This window comes from Stomoxys calcitrans, chromosome 3, assembly GCF_963082655.1.
Source record: "Stomoxys calcitrans chromosome 3, idStoCalc2.1, whole genome shotgun sequence".
In the NCBI taxonomy this organism is placed as follows: Eukaryota; Metazoa; Arthropoda; class Insecta; order Diptera; family Muscidae; genus Stomoxys; species Stomoxys calcitrans.
This window is the reverse complement of record NC_081554.1, coordinates 137,569,874-137,591,461: the sequence shown is the minus strand read 5'-3', so window position 1 is coordinate 137,591,461 and position 21,588 is coordinate 137,569,874. Positions and strand designations below refer to the sequence as shown.

The 21,588-nt window shown below is 39.2% G+C and overlaps 1 protein-coding gene across 2 annotated transcripts in view; it reads left to right on the top strand.

Annotated features, from left to right (window-relative positions):
* LOC106090264 (neural cell adhesion molecule 1) overlaps positions 1-21,588 on the top strand; it is a 782,082-nt gene that overhangs the window by 559,656 nt on the left and 200,838 nt on the right. The window lies entirely within an intron of this gene.

The following is a 21,588-nucleotide window of genomic DNA, read 5'->3' as shown; positions in this document are numbered from 1 at the left end:
TTAGAACCATGGTTGAGTAGAAGATTGGCTATACCGTGCTCGAAGATAGGCTATGTCGTGCTCACAAAAGGCGTTTTGTGAATGCGATTTCGATTTTATTTCTAAGAGAAAGTTACATTGATCCATATTGACCGATCTACCCATCTCTCGATTTAAGGAAACAGCCCTTCACGACCGATTCGGCTACATAGAGGATTCTCTTGCTGTCAAGGACTATACAATGGTACTATTGCTTGACATTTAAGGTTCTTTCAATTATGTAAAACCGACGTCAATCATGAAGGAGCTGCAGTTTCTAGGCATCAACTCTACCATAAGAAAGGTTAATAATATTCATTACGGCAGGCTTGGAATCTGTAGATCTCAAAAGATGGATCAGCAGAGGAACTCATTACAGACGTGTACAGTCTCCCCTACCTTGGAATATAGCCATTAACAATATATTATTGTGTTTGGAATAAAAAGGTGTAAAAGTGGTCGCATATAATGATGACATTGGCAATTGCGTTTAGGGAAAGCTTTCCAGCACTCTTAGAGATGTAATTCAGGAAGATCTACGTGTGACAGCGAAGTGGGCTACAGAAAGTGGTCTAGGCGTAAATCCGTGTAAGACAGAAGTAGTTCTTTTCTAGTTATCGAGAGTGGTACCTGTCTCCTTGGAAAAAGAGAATGTTCCATTTACTGAAAGCGCAAAATAAATTCAAAATTAAAATCCAAAATTTTGGAAAGCATAAGAAAGGTTACTCTCACCCTTTACTTACTTTACTTTAATTGGCTATGACAGAATATTTGTTCCATTAGCCGAACGTAGAATAGCGTTCCAAGCGCCTCGATCTTCTGCGCTCATTCTATAATCTCTGACACCAAGTTTCGAGGTGTCTCCCACAACTTGATCTTTCCATCGGGCTTTTGGTCTTCCCGGTTTGCGTGTATCGCTGTGTTTGCCTTCAAAAGACCTCTTTGCTGGAGCTTCTTCATCCATTCTGACAACATGACCTAGCCAACGCAGCCGTTGTATTTTGATGCGTGTAACTATGCTATCGTCGTCATAGAGCTCGTGGTTCATACGTTGCCTATATTCTCCGTTAACACAAACTGGTCCATATATTTTACGAAGAATCTTTCTCTCAAATACTCCAAGCACTGTCTCATCTGCTTTCACAAGTGCCCATGCTTCAGAACCATATAACAGCACGGGTAGTATCAGTGTCTTGAAAAGTGTAGTCTTCGTCTGTCGAGAGGTGGCCTTGTTTCTAAACTGCTTACTTAGTCCAAAGTAGCATCTGTTTGCCAGTATTATTCTTCGCTTTATCTCAAAACTGGTGTCATTCGTTTCGGTTACGGCGGTGCCGAGGTAGATAAAGTTACTGACTTTCTCAAAGTTGTACTTCCCAACTTTCTCCATTTTCTTTATCTGCTCGGTTGTGCAAGGCTTGTGTGCCATATCTATTCACTTCTGCATCTCGTATAATCTTCTCCAGCAGGATATTAACGAGATCACACGATAGGCTGTCTCCTTGTCTGAAACCTCGTTTGGTATTAAATGGTTCGGAGAGATTTCCTATTCTTACTGAGGAACGCGTATCAGCAAGTGTCATCCTGCAGAGTCTTATTATTTTGCAGCGATACCAAACTCAGACATGGCTTGAAATACCTTTGAACGTAAAGGAGTATCGAAGGCGGCTTTGTAGTCAACAAAGAGATGGTAGGTGTTAATTTGTCCTTCTCGGGTCTTTTCCAGGATTTGGTGCAGTGTGAATATCTGGTCTAGGGTGGATTTACCAGGTCCAAAGCCGCATTGATACGGCCCAATTATCTCATTGACTTTAGGTTTAAATTTTTCATACAGTACGCTCGAGAGTATCTTGTATGCGATGGGGAAGAGACTTATTCCTCTGTAGTTGGCACATTCCGTCTTGTCTCCTTTCTTGTGTACGGGACATAGTATGCTGAGGTTCCAATTATCGGGTATGCGTTCTTCTAGCCAGATTGCGCAGATAAGCTGATGCATACGCCTTATCAGCGTGTCGCCTCCGGTCTTAAATAGTTCAGCAGGTAACCCGTCGGCTCCTGCTGCCTTGTTGTTCTTTAGTCGGGTTACTGCTACTTGGATCTCAGTCTGACTAGGAGGTAAACATTCTATACCATCATCAGGGATTGGTTCTACGGTGTCCTCTTCGCAGCCAACATCGGACACTAGCAGTTGGGTAAAATGTTCTTTCCATATCCTCAGCATGTTGTCTGTGTCAATTACCAGATTTCCTTCTTTGTCTCTGCAGGAGGATCTGCCTGCACCAAAGCCATCGGTTTGGTGTTTAATTCTTTGGTAGAATTTCCGGACTTCATTCTGACTCCTGTACTTCTCAATTCGCTCGCACTCGCGTCTTTCCATTTCCTTTTTCTTTCTGCGGAATAGACGTTTCTCCTCTCTCCTTTTCTCCCGATACCTCTCCTTCATATGGCGCCTTGCTACTGATTGCAGGGTTGCTCTTTATGCTGCATTCTTGGCTTCAGTAGCATCTCGACACTCTTGGTCGTACCATGTTTTTTTTGGAGGAGGCTTCCGCTGCCCAAGTACGGATTTCGCGGCATTTTCCATGGAGTGGGCAATAGCTTGCCACTTCGCCATTATATCATCGGAACAAGGAGTGCTTTCATGAAGCAGTTGGGACAGTCGAGTGGAGTATACAGCTGCCATTTGTTGTGTTTGCAGCTTTTCAATGTCCAGCTTCCGTGCAGTGTCAGATCGTACTTTCCTCGCCTTATTCAAATGGGTGCGAACCTTTGCTGCAACAAGGTAATGATCCGAATCTACATTCGCTTCACGGATCGTACATCTAACACGCTGGATGAATGCCTTCCATCTATCACAACGTGATCAATTTTGTTTCTCGTGTTTTGATCGGGTGACAGCCATATGGCTTTGTGAATATTTTTATGTTGAAATCTGGTGCTACTAACTACCATGTTTTTTGCCGCGGCGAAATCTATCAGCCTCAACCCATTACTGGACGTTATCTCGTGGAGGCTAAACTTTCCGAGTGTTGGACCAAAAATGTCTTCCTTCCCTATTTTCGCATTAAAATCTCCCAGAACGATTTTAATATCATGGGCGGGGCAGCGGTCATATTCTCTCTCTAGGTGCTCGTAGAAAATATTCTTGGTCTGCTCGTCTTTGTCTTCCGTCGGGACATTGGCATAAATAAGGCTGATGTTGAAGAATTTGGCTCTTATGCGGATTGTGGCTAGCCTCTCATCCACCGTAGTAAAGCTGGAGACAAGATGCTTCAGTCTCCGACTAACCACAAATCCGCAGCCAAATTCATGCTTCGTGTTATGGCAGCTATAGTAAAGTTCGTCACCGTTTGGTGTTGTAGTGACACCATTCCCAGTCCATCGCACTTTCTGTAAGGCGGTTATATCTGCCTTGTACTTCTCTAATACATCCGCCAGCGCGTATACTGCACCTTCTCTATAAGGAGTGCGGACATTTCAGGTGCAGATCCACAAATCATGGTCCTTTTTTCGTTTGCGTGGGTCGTCAACGTTGGGGGGGTTCGTTTTTATATTCTCCACCATAGGATGGGGGGTATACTAATCTCGTCATTCTGTTTGTAACTATTCGAAATATTCGTCTGAGATCCCATAAAGTATATATATTCCTGATCGTCGTGACATTTTATGTCGATCTAGCCATGTCCGTCTGTCCGTCTGTCTGTCGAAAGCACGCTAGCTTCCGAAGGAGAAAAGCTAGCCGCTTGAAATTTTGCACAAATACTTTTTATTAGTGTAGATCGGTTGGTATTGTAAATGGGCCATATCGGTCCATGTTTTGATATAGCTGCCATATAAACCGATCTCGGGTCTGGACTTCTTGACCCTCTAAAGTGCGCAATTCTTATCAGATCGGAATGAAATTTTGCACGACATGTTTTGTTATGATATCCAAAAACTGTGCCAAGTATGGTTCCAATCGGTCCATAACCTGTTATATATGAATCGGTCTATAGCCCGATACAGCTCCCATATAAATCGATCTCTCTATTTTACTTCTTGAGCCCCCAAAGGGCGCAATTCTTATTCGATTTGGCTGACATTTTACACAGGTCTCCAACATATAATTTAATTGTGGTCCAAGCCGGACCATATCTTGATATCGCTCTAATAGCAGAGCAAATCTTTTCTTATATCCTGTTTTACCTAAGAAGAGATGCCGGGAAAAGAACTCGACAAATGCGATCCATGGTGGAGGGTATATAAGATTCGGCCCGGCCGAACTTAGCACGCTTTTACTTTTTTTGCCTAAGAAGAGATGACGGGAAAAGAACTCGACAAATGCGATCCATGGTGGAAGGTATATAAGATTCGGCCCGGCCGAACTTAACACGCTTTTACTTGTTACTATTCCTTTGTTTTTCATAGTAGTTCTATGTTTTCCGGGGGCGGGTTACTAGCCCAGCGCCCCAACCGCATGGGTTTTGTGGGATTGGATGTATCCCTCGTTGTGGCGAGCCGCTTGCTCCAAGATCCGACGCTTGCCGCCAGCAGCCCCTAACCTGGGAAACAGACGCAGATGTTGGCCATTGGTTATTTGAAGGCGCCAATAACTCGCCTTGTCATCTCGAGTATCATTGGCACTCAGTATTTAACTAAGAGCCAGTGACACCTGACTCCTCACTGAGACTCTCCTCTCAACTTTTACACATGCAAAACAGCTATTGGCAAGATTTGCACTGCGCATATACCAAGGCCGCGGATAATTTTGCCTGGAGTCTGAGTCGACCCCAAAAGTTACTCCGCAAAGGAGAAAAAATGGTTTAACTAAAAGAGGTGGCGTTTTCGAGGTGTTACCAACGGAATGACTAGGTTATTTGCCCCCCCCCCCCCCCCATCCTATGGTGGTGGGTATAAAATTTAAAATATTGATTTTTTATAAAAGTTGTATTAAATTTTACTGTTTTTATATCCACCAACGAAGGTTCGGGTTATATCAATTTTGTCCTTTCATTTTTTTCGTTTGCAATATCTATTTCTGACCCAAGAAAGTGTAATTATTCTCGATCGTCGTAGAAATCTAAGACGATCTTCCCATGTCCGTTCATCTGTTCGTCTGCCCCTCTTTCGCTACAGTGGAAATAATTAGCCGATATTTTGCACAGATATTTTTTTTTGTCCATATGCTGGTTAAGTTAAAAGATGGGCTATATTGGACTATATCTCGAATAGCTCCCATAGTGCTATATTTGGATATAGCTGCCATATAGACTGATCTTTCGATTTAAGTTCTTGGGCCCATAATAGGCGCATTTATTATCCGATTTCGCTGAAATTTCTCACAGTGACCTATGTAAGGTTTTTCGAAATCCGTGTCCTATATGGTTAAGATCGGTCTGTATTTGGATATAGCCGTCATATATAGTGATCCAAAGTTTTTAGTCCTTGGGCCCATAAAAGCAGCGTTTATTACCCGATTTTGCTGCAATTTGGCACAGTGAGTTGTGTTAGGCCCTTCGACATCCGCGATTAATATGGCCACTATTGGTCTATATTTGGATATAGTTGCCATAAAGACCAATATTCTGTTTTACCAACTTGAATAGTGAATTGAATTTATTAGACGTCTCGACGTCCGTGCCAAGTTTAGTCCAGATCGGAGCATATTTCGATATAGCTGCTGTGGGTTCATAAACGATGCATTTTTTAATGAATTATGACTTCAGGTCGTTAATCTTCTTATATATAAATATCAATTTGCGTTTGTTTGTTTGTTTGTGTCTTTTTTATAAATTTTCACAGATAGTGCATAATGATCCCGTGGTGAAAATAGAGTACTACATTTTTTGATATCTGAAGGGAGTGCGGACCCTCCCCCTTACCCTAATTTTCAGAAACGCCAGATCTCGGAGATGGGTGGTGCGATTTAAGCGAAATTTCGGACAGGGTACCTAGGAGGGCCGCCCCACACTAAAACCTACCAAACATATATTTACATAAATAACGACAATATGGCAATATGGGACTCAAATTAAAGGTATTTGCTTGTAGAATACGTCTCTAATATCCAAATGTGGGACCACGTTTCTGGGGGTCTACCCCTTCCCCAATCAGGACTTATTTACTGATCATATGAATATGGGGCTTAAATAAAAGGCATCTAAGTATAGAATTCGAATCTGATATCCAAATATGGGACCAAGTGTTTGGAGATCGCCTTTCCCCAAAAACAAACCAAAAAGGGGACGAATTTACGACCATAGCAATATGGGGCTCAAATGAAAAGTCTTTGGAAGCAAAGCACGAATCTGATATTAATATTAGAGAAAAGTGTCTATGGGACCACCCCACCCCCACAACACCACCCAAATAGGAAGTATTTGCAGAATATTGCAATATGAGGCTCAATCCGCTCAAATCCGAATCCGTTATATATTTTCAAGGCCAATTCACTGAGGAGCCGCCCATTCCCCAAAACGCCCCCCAAACCGGTCATGTTAGTCGAGTATGGAAATATGGGGCTCAAATTAAAGGTATTTGGGAGTAGACCACGTATCTGATATCAACATTAGTGACCAACCGTCTAGGGAACGTCCCACCACTAAAACAACCCCCAAATAAGACGTATTTGCTCACCAAGACAATTTGGGTCTTAAAGAGAGTGGAACTAAATATTTATAGGTTTTAGAGCCAATACCCCAAACCGGACATATTTGCTGACTTTTGCAATAAGGAGTTTAAATGAGATTAGAAAACGAATTTGATATCCAATTTTGAGGCCAATGGCAATATGGGGTTCAAATAAATGATATATAGATATATGAGAATAGAAAACGTTGCTGATGTATTTTCCGGGATTAGTGTTTGGGGGACCACCCCAATCCCCAAAGCACCCCTAAATCGGGCATATTTACCGACCATGTCAATGTGGAGTTTAAATGAAAGGTATTGGGGGTAGAGCAAGAATTGATACCCACTTTCGTGACCAATTTTCTGGTCTGGTTTTCCTTTCCCAAAACAGCAATTTTTTACTGACCATCACAATATGAGGCTCAAATAAAGGTATTTGGGGGTAGAATACGTATTTGATATCCAAATATAGGATCATGTATTTAGGGCATCACCCCTTCCCCAAAACACCCCCCAAAGGGTCAACATTTTTCGACCATGCCAATATGTGGATCAAATGAGAGTTATTTGACATTAGAAAACAAATTTGATAACCTATTTTGGGGCCATGTATTTGGGGGACGCCTCATCATGTAAACTCCCCTCAAAACCAATGGCAATATGGGGTTTAAATAAATGGTATTTGAGAGAAGAGCATGATGCTGATATTTTTTCAGGGCCAAGTGTCTGGGGGACCACCTCACCCCGAAAAACCCCTTAAATCAGACATCATGAGAATATCGGGCTGAAATAAAGTATTTTAAGAATGGAGTACACCTTACATCCAAACTTAAATTCGTAGACCAATAAAGATCATATGGAATTCAGATAAAGGCACTTATATTGTTAAACTGTTAGTCAAGCGATATACTATTTTCGTAGTATGGTATTTCACTAAAAGCTCTTTAATTGTCGAAAATAAATATTCCAAGGATATTAATTCAAGCTCGAGGTCTGTTTAGACCTTAGTATACCCTCCGTCATAGGATGGGGGTATACTAATTTCGTCATTCTGTTTGTAACTTCTCGAAATATTCGTCTAAAACCCCATCATAAAGTACATATATTCTTGATGTCATGACGTTTTAAGTCGAACTAGCCACGTCCGTCCGTCTGTCTGTCGAAAGCACGCTAACTTTCGAAGTAGAAAAGCTAGCCACTTGAAATTTTGCACCAGTTCTTCTCATTAGTGTTGGTCGGTAGGGATTGTAAATGGGCTATATCGGTCCACGTTTTGATATAGCTGCCATATAAATCGATCTGGGATCTTGACTTCTTGAGCAGCATTTCTTGTTCTTGAGGTCACAGTTCTTATCCGATTTGGCTGAAATATCGCATGAGGTGTTTTGTTATGACTTCCAACAACTGTGCTAAGTATGGTGGAAATGGGTCCATAACCTGACATGGCTGTCTGTCTGTCGAAAGCACGCTATCTTTCGTAGAAGTAAAGCTAGTCACTTGAAATTTTGCACAAATACTTCTTATTAGTGTAGGTCGGTTGGGATTGTAAATGGGCCAAATCGGTCCATGTTTTGATATAGCTGCCACATAAACCGTTCTAGGGTCTTGACTTCTTGAGTATCTAGAGGCCGCAATTCTCGTCCGATTTGACTTAAATTTTGCACGACGTGTTTTGGTATCACTTCCAACAACTGTGCTTAGTATGGTTAAAATCGGTTCATGTTTTGATATAGCTGCCATATAAACCGATCTTGGGTCTTGACTTCTCGAGCCTCTAGAGGGCGCAATTCATTTCCGGTGTGACTGAAATTTTGCATGTAGTGTTTTGGTATCACTTTTAGCAACTGTGCTAAGTGTGGCCCAAATCGCTACCTCACCTGATATAGCTGTCATATAAACCGATCTTGGATCTTGGCTTCTTGAGTCAATAGAGCGCGCAATTCTCATCCGATTTGGTTGAAATTTAGCACGAGGTGTTTCGGTATGACTTCCAATAACTGTGCTAAGTATGGCGCAAATCGGTACATAACCTGATATAGCTGCCATATAAATTCTCATCCGATTTGGCAGAAATTTGTACAACGGCTTCTCTCATGACTTTCAACACACGTGTCTAATATAGTTTGAATCGATCATCGATCGAGCTTGATACAGCTCCCATATAAACCTATCTCCCGATTTTGCTTCTTGAGCCCCTACAAAGCGCAATTCTGGATGGTATATAAGATTCGGCCCGGCCGAACTTAGCACGCTCTTACTTGTTTTTATTAAATTGTGGTCGTTAATGGGTGCAGGAACTGACCCGTCGGCGCTGACATTTGGTCAGTGTCAGAGTTGAATTTTGTTCTGATTGCCAACACACTGTATAAAGGCCGATTCTAATCTTTTATAACCTCCAAAGTGTGGTTGTCTTTGCGAATATTTTAGTTTTATGGTGAAAGTTTTAGCGAATCAGCTTCGGTATTTTGATGATGTTTTTTTCATTTTTGTACTCAAACTAGTTTTATGATTTCAACAGGTTTTTGTTTGTGTCGGTCTATTGATTTTAAATGACTTTATTTCCATAAAAATTTTTAGCAAACAAACTGAAAACTTAAAGCAACTTGAATTTTTAAATATTAAAAAAAAAAAAAATAATTTTGACCAATTCTTAAAATAAATCATCTACATTCTGTTTAAATGATGTCACTAATTTCTTTTTCAAACTTTAATAAAATCGATCGAAAAATGGAGAATAAATAATAATAAATTATATTTTACTGTGCTCAAATCTACGGTCAAGGTAAACAAAACTAACAAATTTATACTAGAATTTTCGCCCCTTAATCACTATGAGCGCCGTATCATTTGCCTTAAATCCTGCATTGTGAATTAAGGAATTCCAAAAAAGACGAAATGGTTCTATTTGAAATTATTATTTTAAATGTAAATTAATCTGGTGATCATTTCGGGGTGTTTCCGAATCCTTAAAATTTTTCATTCCAGTTACGACAATTTTTCCAGTCACGTTTTGGGGGAAAATTGGCTTGTCGAAAGTCGGCAATTTTTTATATCCCAAAAATCAAACGAAAATATTTATCAACATTTTTAGAAGTGAGATTTCTGGAATCCTTTTTTTGTCTTGTTGCATAAAAAAATAAATTTATGGCAATAATCCTACTTTTTTCGACAGCAGGTGCGATTTTATGCAAAATCATTAAATCCAGTTTTCTTCCCTAAATGGTCATAAAATATTAAAAAAATGATTTTTAAAATTATGAATATATAAAATTTCATTAAAGTTAGTCAACGGAATCAAGGATCAGCGTGATGGGTTGACATTTTGTTATTAAAAATATTAATTGAAACTTGTCTATGGGAAACATTTTAGATAAATGTTGTTTGGGACAGATAAGCATGATGAAAAGTCCAAAAATTTTTAATGAATAATGTAGTGTCGCAATATGCAACATTTTAAAGATATTTTGGCTTTAAAAAATAATCTCGGGGTTAGGTTGCCTTAAGAGAGTTTTTCGTTGCAATTAAGTCTTAAAAAAATCATTAAAACTAAGTCTTAAAAAAAAATGTTTTTGAAATTTTTTATAAAAAATTTGTCATTAAGAAAAGTTTACTTAAAATGCATTCACAAATAGTTTTAAAGATATTTTGTTTTTTTTTTGTTTAATTTCTTAATATTCTCAGCACGGGTCGGGCGTGGTGATAATATTACGCGGATATTTTGTCTTTTAGAAAAGTTCATTAACATTGGTATAGAAAAATGTTCATTAAAATTTTGTTTTTACAAAGAATTTCATCAAAATATTGTCCTTAAGAAAAATAATTTTAAGGCGGCCGTTGCTTCAGCAAAATGTTGTCTTTGTCGAATATCATATACATACAATTTTATCATTTTAAAAACTGTTGCTGAAATTTGTTGTTTGGAAAAAATATAGTGTAATTTTTTCTTTAGACAAAATCATTTTTAGGGTGAGCTACAGCCCTGGCTACCATATAAACCGATCTTGAATCTTGACTTCTTGAGCCACTGGAGGGCGCAATTCTTATCCGATTTGGCTGAAGTTTTGAATGAAATTTTCTGTAATGATTTGCAACAAATGTGATAGGTATGGCTGTAATCGGTTCATAACCTGACAAAGGTGTCATATAAACCGATAGGAGGGTATTGACTTCTTAAGCCTCAAGAGGACGCAATTCCTATCTGATTTGGCTGAAATTTAGCATGACGTGCTCCGCTACGACTTCCAAAAACTTCGAATGGTTTAAATCGGTCCATAGCCTGATATAGCTGCTGTATAAACGGATTTTGAGTCTTGCCCTCTTGAGCCACTATAGGGCACAATTATTACCCGATTTGGCTGAAATTTTGTACCGCGGCTTCTCCCTTGACCTTCAACATACGTATTAAATATGGTCTGAATCGGTCCATAGGCTGATACAGCTCCTATCGAAATCGATATGCCTGAACATTTTTCACAATGACTTCTCTAATGACCTCCAACATACAATTCGAATCGGAACACAACTTGATATAGCTCCGATAGCATAGCAAATATTTTCTTTTATCATTTGTTGACCTAAAAAGAGATACCGGGAAAATAGCTCAACAAATGCGATCCATGGAGGAGGTATACAACATTCGGCCGGCCGAACCTAGCACGCTTTTACTTGTTGTTATTGGTCTGTAAGCTATCTTCCAATAGTGCACATCTCCATAAATACTCTGTTTGGATATTCAATGTACAACCAAAAATTTAGAAAGAAAAACTTGAATTATTTTGATCTGTTTTGCATTTGTTCATTGTTCATATCATAAAGGATTTAATCCGTTCTACGTGTACCAATGTTTTTAATGAGTTCTTTGAAAAGTGCCTTTCTCAATTTAACTTCAAAATCCTGAGAACTTTAAGTTTTAGTTCAAACAAATGAACTCAAATAAGAAACTAACTGTCTTGCAATAGTGGTCGACTTTGTCTAATGTATACATTTGTTTTCCTTTTTACATCCCTTAGTAACCACATGGGTCCGTTTAACTTTAAAAATTATGAATTGTGAAAGCATTCGTTGTCAGAAGAAAAATTAACGCCCAAGAAGTACAACAAACCATTAATCAGCTAAGTTGTTCAGGGACAACTGTTCAAATAAGAACCTATTAAAAATAATTTTTCATGGCGGATAAAAATTTTTCATTTTTATAGCCACCACCGAAGGATGGGGGTATATTCATTTTGTCATTCCGTTTGCAACACATCGAAATATCCATTCAGTGTAAAAATCTAAGACGATCTAGACATATCCGTCCGTCTCTCTGTTGAAATCACGCTACAGTCTTTAAAAATAGAGATATTGAGCTGGCATTTTGCACAGACTCTTTTTTTGTCCATAAGCAGGTTAAGTTTGAAGATGGGCTACATCGGACTATATCTTGATATAGCCCCCATATAGATCGATCCTCCGATTTAGGGTCTTAGGCCCATAAAAGCCACATTTATTATCCGATTTTGCTGAAACTTTGGACAGTGAGTTGCGTTAGACCCTTCGAAATCCATCGTCAATTTGGCCCAGATCGGTCCAAATTTGGATATATCTGCCATATAGACCGATCCTCCGATTTCGGGTCTTAGGCCGATTAAAGCCACATTTATTATACGATTTTGCTGAAATTTGGGACAGTTTGTTACGTTGGGCCCTTCGACATCCATCGTCAATGTGGCCCAGATCGGTCCAAATTTGGATATAGCTGCCATATAGACCGATCCTCCGATTTAGGGTCTTAGGCCCATAAAAGCCACATTTATTATCCGATTTTGCTGAAATTTTGGACAGTGAGTTGCGTTAGACCCTTCAACATCCATCGTCAATTTGGCCTAGATCGGTCCAAATTTGGATGTAGCTGCCGTATAGACCGATCCTCCGATTTAGGGTCTTAGGCCCATAAAAGCCACATTTATTATCCGATTTTGCTGAAATTTGGAACAGTGAGTTGTGTTAGGCCCTTCGACATCCTCCGTCAATTTGGCTCAGATCGGTCCACATTTGGATATAGCTGCCATATAGACCGATCCTCCGATTTAGGGTCTTAGGCCCATTAAAGCCGCATTTTTTATCCGATTTTGCTGAAATTTGGGTCAGTGAGTTTCCTTAGGCCCTTCGATATCTTTCTTCAATTTGGCACTGATAGGTTCAGGTTTGGATATAGCTGCCATATAGACCGATCTCTCGCTTTAAGCGGTTTTGTTGCCCGTCAAAATTAATGTCAAATGCTGATTGACAACTTGCATGAAGACGCGGTAGCCTTTTCCAGTGGCGAGGCTCAATTTAAAATTTCCGTCTGCGTCCTCAAGAACTCCTTAAGAACACCTCAAGAACAACATTCGCGACGCTAACGCCAACATAATGGTTGATATGCTGCAAAGAGAGGTCTCGAATTTCAAACATCGCCTCAGTCAGTGCACTAAAAAACAGTTGGCCCTAAATTTAAGACCTTTCCTTGTTCGTAGGATTTTAGCAATGAAAACGAGCAAACCAAAATCAAAACTTTAAAATAAACTTATTCTTATTTATATCTAGCACAGTTGTTGAAAGCTGTATCAAAACTATTCATACAAAATTTCACCCAAATCGGGTAAAAATTGCGCCCTCAAGTGGCTCACAAAATCAATTTTTGCAGCTATATCAACACATAGTCCGATATGGCCTATTTACAATTCTAAATGACCTACACTAATAGGAAGTATTTGTGGAAAATTTCAAGCGCTATGTATAGGCTTTAGGACTTCTTTGGACTAAATCTTGCGTTATTGAATACCTTTTTCGAGTAAGTCTGCGATTTGATCTATGGGATTCATGTCGGGCACAAACAGCTCTTAACAATCACAAAATTATAGCCGTATTTTTTATGTCATCGGTTGGTTGGTGTGTTTCGCTACACCCTAGTGGATTTTTAAAATGGAATGTTTGTTTAAATGATATTAAGAGTGTCCAGAGCTATGAGTGTTTCTACATTACTGTATTTATCGTATGTGTTGTTCAAATACATATTAAAGGGTGAATTTTAAGAGCTATAGAAAAGTTAAAAAAAAAAAAACATAAAATTCAGAAAATGCATGTGTACGAGAGTTTCTGAGTGAAACGATTTCATTTAAGGTATTTTCATAAAAGTTTATTCACAGAATACTACACATATCTTTAAACAACTGTTCTTATTATTTTTATAACAACAAGAGGTTATTTAGTAATTTTAACATTAAAGAAAAAAGACGAATGACAAGACACAAATTAATGTTTCGCTGTAGCGATCTGCTTTGCTTGAGGCTTAGTTGACAACAACTCTCTCTTGTATAAATGTAAGTTACAGGGTTTTGTTAAGTGAGAGCAAAGTTAATGTTACTTAAAAATACTGTAAGAAAGAGACAATTATATTAAGGCAAGTATCAGTGATGAGATTAAAGTTATAAAATAAAAAACGCTAAAATAGGTTTAAAGTAAAAAAAGCCAATACATTCTCCCCCACTAAGAACATTAGTTCTTAAACCGTACTTCAAGTATTTCTTTCTTCCAAAGCATTTAAAGTGACTGATGATGCATCGTTGGATGGGAGAAAACAAATTTTTGCAATTGGACGCTTTATGAATTTTCCATTGCAATACAAGGTCACAACTCGACAGTGCCCGTCAGAGCCAGGATGTATTTCTTCTACTCGAGCCAATGGCCAATGTCCTGGGGTACTGCGTTCATGAAGTAGCAGTACAATATCACCGATTTGGGCCTCTCGTTTTAGGCAATTCCATTTTGGTCTTGACTGCAATCGGCAAAGATACTCTTGGGACCAGCGTTGCCAAAAATGTTGCTTAAGTTTCTCAATCTGTTTCCAATGTGTTAGCCGATTGATGTTTGAGTCTAGCAAGTCGTCTTCTGGTATACAAGTTGTAGGCTCGCCAACTAAGAAATGGGCCGGTGTCAAAACGCTGAAGTCTGAGGGATCAGTTGAGAGCGGGCAAAGAGGCCTGGAATTTAAACAGCTTTCGACTTGGCACAATAGGGTTGAAAGTTCCTCGTATGTGAGAGTCCGGTCTTTCATAATACGACGAAGATGATGCTTCGTAGACTTCACACCCGCTTCCCATAGACCACCAAAATGAGGGGAAGCAGGAGGTATAAAATGCCATTGGGTACCACTGTTGTTGAGGCCTTCTACCAAATGTTCAGGTAATGAAGCTTTGGATCTATGGTACAAAATCTGTAGTTCTTTGGACGCTCCGATGAATGTTGTGCCACAATCCGAGTACAAATCAGTACAAGGTCCTCGGCGAGAAGTGAACCTCTTAAATGCAGCCAGAAAATCATCAGTGGTTAAGCTAGAAACAACCTCAAGATGAACAGCTTTGGTACACATGCAAACGAATAAGCATATGTACCCTTTGGTTGTGGTGCTTCGTCTGAGTGTATTTTGCTTCATATTTATAGGGCCAGCATAGTCTAGACCACTATGTTTGAAGGGCCTTGCAGGATTGAGTCGCACTTGTGGTAGATTTCCCATGATTTGAGTAGCGGCTTTAGCAGAATATTTGAAACAAGTCACGCAGTTTCGCTTCACAGATTTTGCTAAGTTCCGTGCTGAAAGGATCCAGTAGTGAGTCATGACGTATGATTGCATCAGCTGCACTCCACCATGTAATGTTTTAGAATGAGCTTCTGCAAATATAAGGTAGGAAATAGGATCAGTTTTTGTTAATAAAATAGGGTGTTTTTTTCCAAACGATAAATCTGCGTGCTTAATTCTTCCTCCAACTCGAAGAACGCCTTCATCATCCAAGAATGGTTGCAGTTTTAGTACTCGGCTGTTGCATGCTAAAGGAAGTTTGTTTTGAAGGCAAGTTATGTCATATTTGAAGGAAATGCGTTGGCAAATCTTGACTAACCGCAATCTTGAACTTTTCAATTCTGTTGTCTGGAGACAACCAATCAGTTTATGATGTTTTTGAATGGAATCTTTTGAGATAGACGCTTTCAAATTGTTGTAAAATCGAAGAATATTCGCAGTTACCCGTTGCAGTCTGTTGAATGATGAGTATTTTGAAAAGTAGTCCGGATAATCCGACGTCTTCAGCTTGGTGGCTGTACTCGTGGTGAATGAATAGATGATTGGTTTACTCGCAGCCGGATGCACGGTATTTCTGAGCTTACAAACAGGCCAGGCAGTTGAGTCTTCATGTAGCCAGTGTGGCCCATGCCACCAAATGGTATGAGTTTTTAAATCCTCTGGTAATAAGCCTCTGGTTGCGCAGTCTGCTGGATTGTCAGATGAAGATACATATCGCCACTCAGAAATATTTGTCAAGCGTTGTATTTGAGAAACCCGTTTTGCCTCATATACTGGGAGCTGAGAAGATTGTGTTTTGATCCAGTTCAGCACCGTGGTACTATCCGACCACAACATCACATTATCTACTTTGAGCCCAATGCATGATTTTACCCTGGTGACCAACCTTGCACACAAAACAGCGGCACACAACTCAAGTTTTGGTATGGTTTGTACTTTCAGAGGGGCTACTTTTGTTTTTGATTGTATTAGACTTACGTGTACTTTTCCATCTTCCTTCACAACTCTTATGTAGACAACTGCGGCAAAAGCTAGCTTGGACGCGTCACAGAATGCATGAAGATCAGTAGAGGATGTCGATTTGCTTTTAAACCATCTAGGCAGCGATAACTTCTCAATGTCCTTTAATGCAGTTCGATATTTAGACCACTCATTGTGCAAATTCGCTGGCAAAGGATCTGTCCAATCCAAACCTTCTCGCCATAGAGTTTGAAACATGATTTTCGCCATTATGGTTGTAGGGGCCAACCAGCCAAGTGGATCAAATAATCTTGCAGAATCTGAAAGTACAACACTTTTCGTAATTTTATCAGAAAAAGTATAATTGACTTTAAAATAAAAATTGTCACTTTTGGGGTCCCAAGATAAGCCCAAGGCTTTAACCATTTCATGATTTTGAAGCGGGAAGCTATTGGCTGTAGTCTGAAACTCGGAAGGAATCGTACTTAATAGTTCGGTAGAATTTGAGCTCCACTTCCTAAGGGTAAAACCAGATTTCGCCAACAAGAGGACAAGCTCATGCGCCAATTTAATTGCTTCCGTAACGCTGTCACATCCAGATATAACATCGTCCACGTATGTATCCGATTCTATCACTTTACACGCTAAAGGAAATTCTGATCTGCCATCTTCTGCTATTTGTTTCAAAACTCTTATTGCCAAAAACGGAGCGGAGGTCGTACCATAAGTTACTGTTTTCAATTTGTAAATATTCAGGTCATTGGTGTTGGGGTCACGCCATAGAATACACTGGTACAGCTGATGGTCGTTGCATACATTTATCTGCCTAAACATTTTTTCCAAGTCGGCTGTAAACGAAATTTTAAAACGTCGCCATCGAATGATAATAGTGGGCAGGTCGTTTTGCAGTGGGGGTCCACTAGCGAGTTCATCATTCAGAGATGGCTGTGGTGGAACTCTGCTGCTACCATCGAAAACGACTCTTAATTTAGTAGTGGTACTGCTTTCGCGCAAAACACCATGGTGAGGCAAGAAGTATATATTCGGTGGTAAATCTTGAGGATATCGTCCCACCTTTTCCATATGGCCCAAATGTTCGTACTCAGACATAAAGGCTTTGTAAGCTGTCGCAAATTGAGGTCGATATTTAAAAGAAGATTCAAGCTGTTTCAGTCTTTTTAGGGCAACATAGTCTGTATTTTGGAATATCGGAGCAGTCTCACCTTTTAACAAACTTCTAAATGGCAAGTGAACTTCATATCGGCCCTCACTCGTTCGAATATATGTTGTTGCAAAATATGATTCACAAGCTTCTTCCTCTAGCGATAAATTTTTTGTTTCTGCCAACTCTTCTTGTTCCCAGAATAAACGCAGCTGATTCTCGAGATTGCAGCTATTTACATTCAGGGTCGTTTTTGGGTATGGTTTGCCTATAGGGCCTGAAACTAGCCACCCGAACACACTTTCCTGCAATAAGACACTGTTTGGAAACTTTATACAATTTTGTTTTAAGATCTCACCATAAACATCACTTCCCAACAAAACATCTATCTTAGATGGCATGTAAAAAGTTGGATCGGATAACTGATATGAATTCAAATCCGGCAGATCACATTTTCTCACATCTATTGGTTTATAATTTGTTATTCTAGGCAAAATAAAAGCACTCACGGTTAAATTGTAATTCTTATTATAATTGGACACCAGCTTCAGCTCGACCATATGTTTGATTGATGTTTTAGATGTTGCTCCAATTCCATCTATCGTTGTTTTTTCAATTCTCTTTTGATTCAAATTTAATAGTTGACATAACTCTCTGTTTACAAATGAGGCTTGAGAGCCGGGATCAACCAATGCTTTAGCATAGCAAACACCGTGGGGGTGTTTAATGAGAATCTTAGCTGTAGCTAGCAGAACTTGGGACTGTTGATTCGCTGCAAGCGATGATAGGTGCGAGTTGATATGTGATGTTGGTTGTGTATGGCTTAATGCTGTAGCATTCATATTTTCTACTGCAGTAGACAGCGCGGTTGTTGTTTGATCTTGAACGATGTCTGTTGCGTAAGCAGCGTGAAGAATGGTGTGGTGAGTTTGATGGCAGAGTTGGCAGCGAGCTGCAATTTTACATTGCCTAAAGTAATGACCTGGGTTCAGGCAGTTCGTACAAACGTTGTTTTGAGATACGATTGATTTCTTTTCTGTTGGCGACAGCGATAAGAACTTGAAGCATTTGTATAGTGGGTGACGACGTTGGCAGCATACACAGGTGCTCGTACTTACGGCTGCGTTATGCATGTGCAGAGATCGTTTAAATGGTTTTTGTTGTGGACAGCGACTAACAGAGATCTGCCTTTCTGGTCGGTTATTTGATTCCTCTACAGACTCCAATGTTCTAAATGTAGTTTCCAAAAACTTGAACAAATCGTTCATTACAGGAAGTTCAGTGCTACTAATGGATTGTTCCCATTCTTTACGGGTCTGTTTGTCCATTTTCTGTGTCATAAGATATATAAGGATCGGATCCCATGTATCAATGTCTATATCGAGCGACCTTAACAGTGATAGAGACGATCGTGTTGAATCAAGCAGTTCTTTTATACTAGAAAACGAACCATTAGACTGTGGAATTGAAAATAACTTGTTTAAGATTTGTTCAATAAGTTTTCTTTTGTTTTGGTATCTTGATTTAAGTGCTTCCCATGCAGCAATGTAGTTTCTATCAGAAGCTGGGTATTGGTTTATAATATCTAAAGGGGAATCTTTACAAGACCCTTTTAAATAAAAATACTTTTGTATATCAGTCAATGAGTGGTTGTTGTGTACCAACGAAGTGAACATGTCGCAGTAGGGTATCCACTCGAGGTACTCTCCTGTGAAGGTTGGTAATTCAATTTTTGGAAGTTTGGCACATGATGATGTTGATGAGTTACTATAGTTGTTGTTGGAAGATATGAAGGTACTTGCCATATGATGATGCGACATTGTAGGCTCTTCGGCTAGATCTAATAGTTTTGATTTAAACGTAATGTAGGTATCAAAGAAAACTTCATAGAAGTCATTTGCTAGATATGGCACATCTTTTTCATTAATGGTGTTTTCCAATGCCAAAGCACAAATTTGCTCATGATCTTCCTTAAAACTTTTATAAATTGTTTCGACTTCTTCTAGAACGCATTTCATATAGCCCTTTGTTATTTCTTTTTCGGGTTTATTGTTGAAACGTTTTGCTAACCTTTGCAAATGGCTGTGTGATTTGTGTTGAACTGCTATTATCGACGATAAATTCTCCATTTTCTAGATGCGATGAATAGGGCAAAAGGTAATTGGAATAAATTGTTAATTATTTTAGCGGATTAAAGATGAACCTGTAAGCTCAGAAAATACCATGCAAAGGTGTATGAAGTTGGGAAAATTTTTAAATTCCAGATATAAAAACACTGATTTAGTTGTAACCACGTAGATGGAGTATATTACACAACTTTGTGTTGGCTTTAATTATTTTTTTTGATTGTTGTAGCGGGAAAGTCGTCCCGGGTTTCGGCACCAATTTAATGTACGAGAGTTTCTGAGTGAAACGATTTCATTTAAGGTATTTTCATAAAAGTTTATTCACAGAATACTACACATATCTTTAAACAACTGTTCTTATTATTTTTATAACAACAAGAGGTTATTTAGTAATTTTAACATTAAAGAAAAAAGACGAATGACAAGACACAAATTAATGTTTCGCTGTAGCGATCTGCTTTGCTTGAGGCTTAGTTGACAACAACTCTCTCTTGTATAAATGTAAGTTACAGGGTTTTGTTAAGTGAGAGCAAAGTTAATGTTACTTAAAAATACTGTAAGAAAGAGACAATTATATTAAGGCAAGTATCAGTGATGAGATTAAAGTTATAAAATAAAAAACGCTAAAATAGGTTTAAAGTAAAAAAAGCCAATACAGCATGAAATGTTTATTTGAATCGATAGTGCGGTAGAGCTGGCAAACTATCGATATTCGCAGCATTCGATATTTTTCAAAAAATATCGATAACTATCGATTTTATCGTTAATTTCAGAAAAATATGCATTTCATTCTAAAGTTCCTAGTTTTTGCAAAATAAAACAAGAAAAGGAAAGAGTTCGAAGGAGTATAGACAAGTTGCCCGACAAACCGTCAAGCAAGCTTTCTAGGAAAAGGTATAAGTGGGCCGAATGCATGAAGGAAATCAGAGGCAAATCAGACTTTACAAGACACAAGTTCATACATACAGTTGGGACGCCATGATTTCTTCGGCACCTGCCATCGCCAGGACGTTAACCTAAAGAACCACATAACATCGGCCCAAAAAAGGATCAATGAATTTGCATGCAAAGAGTGTCCAAAACCCTTGCCCTCAAGGAAAGACTTCGGTTACATGCAAGTCCACGCGAGTACACAAGTCCGCAATACACGAGTCCGCAATAATATCTTATAATAATTGCGACCTCTAGGGGTCAAGAAGTCAAGATCCCAGATCGGTTTATATGGCAGCTATATCAGGTTATGAACCGATTTGATCCTTATTTGACACAGTTGTTGAAAGTAAAAATAAAATACGCCATGCAAAATTTCAGCCAAATCGGATAGGAATTGCGCGCTCTAGAAGCTCAAGAAGTCAAATCCCCAGATCTGTTTATATGACAGCTTTATCAGGTTATGGACCGATTTCAACCATACTTGGCACAGTTGTTGGGTATCGAAACAAAACACGTCGTGCGAAATTCCATTCCAGTCGGGTAACAATTGCGCCCTCTAGAGGCTCAAGAAGTCAAGACCCAAGATTGGTTTATATGGCAGCTATATCAGGTTATGGAGCGATTTGAACCATACTTGGCACAGTTGTTGGATATAATAACAAAACACGTCGTGCAAAATTTCATTCTGATCGGATAAGAATTGCGCACGCTAGAGGGTCAAGAAGTCAAGACCCAAGATCGGTTTATATGGCAGCTATATCAGGTTATGGACCGATTTGAACCATACTTGGCACAGTTGTTGCATATCATAACAAAACACGTCGTGTAAAATTTCATCCCAATCGGATAAGAATTGCGCACTCTAGAGGCTCAAGAAGTCAAGACCCAAGATCGGTTTATATGGCAGCTATATCAAAACATGGACCGATATGACCCATTTACAATACCAACCGACCTACACTAATAAGAAGTATTTGTGCAAAATTTCAAGCGGCTAGCTATACTCCTTCGGAAGTTAGCGTGCTTTCGACAGACAGACGAACGGACGGACGGACGGACATGGCTAGATCGACATAAAATGTCGCGACGATCAAGAATATATACACTTTATAGGGTCTTAGACGAATATTTCGAGTAGTTACAAACAGAATGACGAAATTAGTATACCCCCCATCTTATGGTGG